Source organism: Bison bison, unplaced genomic scaffold, assembly GCF_000754665.1.
Source record: "Bison bison bison isolate TAMUID 2011002044 unplaced genomic scaffold, Bison_UMD1.0 scf7180017864057, whole genome shotgun sequence".
In the NCBI taxonomy this organism is placed as follows: domain Eukaryota; kingdom Metazoa; phylum Chordata; class Mammalia; order Artiodactyla; family Bovidae; genus Bison; species Bison bison.
Genome location: NW_011494629.1, coordinates 6,901,149 through 6,905,645, shown reverse-complemented (window position 1 = coordinate 6,905,645; position 4,497 = coordinate 6,901,149).

The following is a 4,497-nucleotide window of genomic DNA, read 5'->3' as shown; positions in this document are numbered from 1 at the left end:
AAAATCACGGCAGATGGTGACTGCAGCCATGAAATTAAAAGACGCTTACTCCTTGGAAGGAAAGTTATGACCAACCTAGATAGCATATTCAAAAGCAAAGACATTACTTTGCCAACAAAGGTTCATCTAGTCAAGGTTATGGTTTTTCCTGTGGTCATGTATGGATGTGAGAGTTGGACTGTGAAGAAGGCTGAGCACCGAAGAATTGATGCTTTTGAACTATGGTGTTGGAGAAGACTCTTGAGAGTCCCTTGGACTGCAAGGAGATCCAGCCAGTCCATTCTGATTTCTTTGGAAGGAATGATGCTAAAGCTGAAACTCCAGTACTTTGGCCACCTCATGCGAAGAGTTGACTCATTGGAAAAGACTCTGATGCTGGGAGGGATTGGGGGCAGGAGGAGAAGGGGACGAGAGAGGATGAGATGGCTGGATGGCATCACTGATCGATGGACGTGAGTCTCAGTGAACTCCAGGAGTTGGTGATGGACAGGGAGGCCTGGCATGCTGCAGTTCATGGGGTCGCAAAGAGTTGGACACGACTGAGCGACTGAACTGAACTGAACTGAATTGAGAAAACTGAAGAGCTACATGTAAAAGTTTAAAACTACAACATTTTCTCAAACCACATACAAAAATAAAATGGATTAAAGACCTAAATGTAAGACTGGAAGCCATAAAACTCCTAGAATAAAAAAAAAGGCAGTGCACTCCCTGAGATAAGCCTTAGCGTTACTTTTTTTGGATCTGTCTCCTCAGACAAGGGAAATAAGAATAAAATAACAAATGAGGCTTAATTAAACTTAAAGAGCTTTTGTACAGTGAAGGAAACCATCAACAAAATTAAAGGGCAACATACTAAATAGGGGAGATATCTGTAAATAATATATATGATAAGAAAATAATATCCAAATATATAAAGAGCTCACACAACTCAGTATTTTTTTAAAAATTAATTAAAAGCAGGCAGAAGACCTGAATAGATATTTTACCAAAGAGGACATACAGATGGCCAACAGGCACAAGAAAGGATGCTCAACATCACTAATCATAAGGGAAACACAGATCAAAACACAATGATATATTATCTCACACATGTCAAAATGGCTATCATCTAAAAGACAACAAATAATAAATGTTGGCAAGGATGTGGAAACCATGGTACTCTATGAGTGGGAATGTATTAATAAAGCTGGTGCAGCCACTACTTGCACAGTATGGAAATTTCTCAAAAATCAGTAGCTACCATATGTTCTAGTAATTTCTCTCTGGGTATATATCCAAAGAAAATAGACACATTAATTCAAAAGGCTATATGAACCCTAATATTCATAGCAGCATTATTTACAATAGCCAAGATATGGAAACAACTTAAGTGTCCATTAGCAAATGAATCGGAGAAGGCAATGGCACCCTACTCCAGTACTCTTGCCTGGAAAATCCCATAGATGGAGGAGCCTGGTAGGCTGCAGTCCATGGGGTTGCTAAGGGTCGGACACGACTGAGTGAATTCCCTTTCACTTTTCACTTTCATGCATTGGAGAAGGAAATGGCAACTCACTCCAGTGTTCTTGCCTAGAGAATCCCAGGTATGGGGGAGCCTGGTGGGCTGCTGTCTATGGGGTCACACAGAGTCAGACACGACTGAAGTGACTTAGCAGTAGCAGCAGTAGCAGATGAATAAATAAAGAAGATGTGATATGGAATGGAACATGATGAAATATTGTTGTTGTTGCTGTTATTTAGTCACTAAGTCATGTCTGACTCTTTTGCAACCCCACGACTGTATCCCACCAGGCTCCTCTGTCCATAGGATTCTCCAGGCAAGAATACTGGAGTGGGTTACCAGTTCCTCCTTCAGGGGATCTTCCCGACCCAGGGATCAAACCCACGTGTCCTGTATTGGCAGACCAGTTCTTTACCACTAAGCCACCAGGGAAGCCAAATGGAATATTACTCAGCTATAAAATGAATGAAATTTTGCCATTTACAAAAATGTAGATGGAACTGGAGGGTATCATGCTTAGTGAACTCAGACAGAGAAATATGAATACTCTGTTACCAATTATATTTGGAATCTAAAAAATAAAACGAATGTAACAAAACCAAAACAAACTCACAGATACAGAGAACAAGCTAGTGGTCACTTGTGGGGAGATGGAATGAGTTAAGGGAAAGAAGCCTAAGAAGTACAAACTACTAGGTATAAATTAAATAAGATACAAGGATGTCATGTACAGTACAGGGGATAGAGCCAATATTTTATAATAATTTTATTTTAAAAAAATTTTTAATTAAAAACTTAAAAAAATTTTTTTTTATTAACAAGGAAACACAAACTTTAAATGATACAATAGACCAGTTAGACCTAATTGATATCTATAGGACATTTCACCCCAAAACAGTGAATTTCACCTTTTTCTCAAGTGCACATGGAACCTTCTCCAGGATAGATCACACCCTGGGCTATAAATCTAGCCTTGGTAAATTCAAAAAAATTGAAATCATTCCAAGCATCTTTTCTGACCACAATTCAGTAAGATTAGATCTCAATTACAGGAGAAATACTATTACAAATTCCAACATATGGAGGCTGAACAACACGCTGCTGAATAACCAACAAATCACAGAAGAAATCAAAAAAGAAATTAAAATATGCATAGAAATGAATGAAAATGAAAACAACAACCCAAAACCTATGGGACACTGTAAAAGCAGTGCTAAGGGAAAGGTTCATAGCAATACAGGCTTACCTCAAGAAGCAAGAAAAAAGTCAAATAAATAACCTAACTCTACACCTAATGCAACTAGAAAAGGAAGAAATGAAGAACCCCAGGGTTAGTAGAAGGAAAGAAATCTTAAAAATTAGGGCAGAAATAAACACGAATGAAACAAAAGAGACCATAGCAAAAATCAACAAAGCTGAAAGCTAGTTCTTTGAGAAGATAAATAAAATTGACAAACCATTAGCCAGACTCATCAAGAAACAAAGGTAGAAAAATCAAATCAACAAAATTAGAAATGAAAATGGAGAGATCACAATAGACAACACAGAAATACAAAGGATCATAAGAGACTATTATCAGCAACTATATGCAAATAAAATGGACAACTTGGAAGAAATGGAAAAATTCTTAGAAAAGTACAACTTTCCAAAACTGAACCAGGAAGAGATAGAAAATCTTAATAGACCCATCACAAGCACGGAAATTGAAACTGTAATCAGAAATCTTCCAACAAACAAAAGCCCAGGACCAGACAGCTTCACAGTTGAATTCTACCAAAAATTTAGAGAAGAGCTAACACCTATCCTACTCAAACTCTTCCAGAAAATTGCAGAGGAAGGTAAACTTCCAAACTCGTTCTATGAGGCCACCATCACCCTAATACAAAACCTGACAAAGATGCCACTAAAAAGGAAAACTACAGGCCAATATCACTGATGAACATAGATACAAAAGTCCTTAAAAAAATTGTAGCAAACAGAATCCAACAACATATTAAAAAGATACATCATGACCAAGTGGGCTTTATCCCAGGGATGGAAGGATTCTTCAATATCCACAAATCAATCAATGTAATACAACACATTAACAAATTGAAAAATAAAAGCCATATGATTATCTCAATAGATGCAGAGAAAACCTTTGACAAAATTCAACATCCATTTATGATAAAAAAAAACCCTCCAGAAAGCAGACATAGAAGGAACATACCTCAACATAATAAAAGCTATATATGACAAACCCACAGCAAACATTATCCTCAATGGTGAAAAATTGAAAGCATTTCCCCTAAAGTCAGGAACAAGACAAGGGTGCCCACTTTCATGACTACTATTCAACATAGTTTTGGATGTTTTGGCCACAGCAATAAGAGCAGAAAAAGAGATAAAAGGAATCCAGATTGGAAAAGAAGAAGTAAAACTCTCACTGCAGATGACATGATCCTCTACATAGAAAACCCTAAAGACTCCACCAGAAAATTACTAGAGCTAATCAATTAATATAGTAAAGTTACAGGATATAAAATCAACACACAGAAATCCCTTGCATTCTTATATACTAACAATGAGAAAACAGAAAGAGAAATTAAGGAAACAATTCCATTCACCCATTGCAATGAAAAGAATAAAATACTTAGGAATATATCTACCTAAAGAAACGAAAGACCTATATATAGAAAACTATAATACACTAGTGAAAGAAATCAAAGAGGACACAAATAGGTGGAGAAATATACCATGTTCATGGATCAGAAGAGTCAATATAATGAAAATGAGTATACTATCCAAAGCAATCTATAGATTCAGTGCAATCTCTATCAAGCTACCAATGGTATTTTTCACAGAACTACAACAAATAATTTCATAATTGGTATGGAAATACAAAAAAACCTCTAATAGCCAAAGCAATCTTGAGAAAGAAGAATGGAACTGGAGGAATCAACCTGCCTGATTTCAGGCTCTACTACAAAGCCACAGTCATCGAGACAGTATGG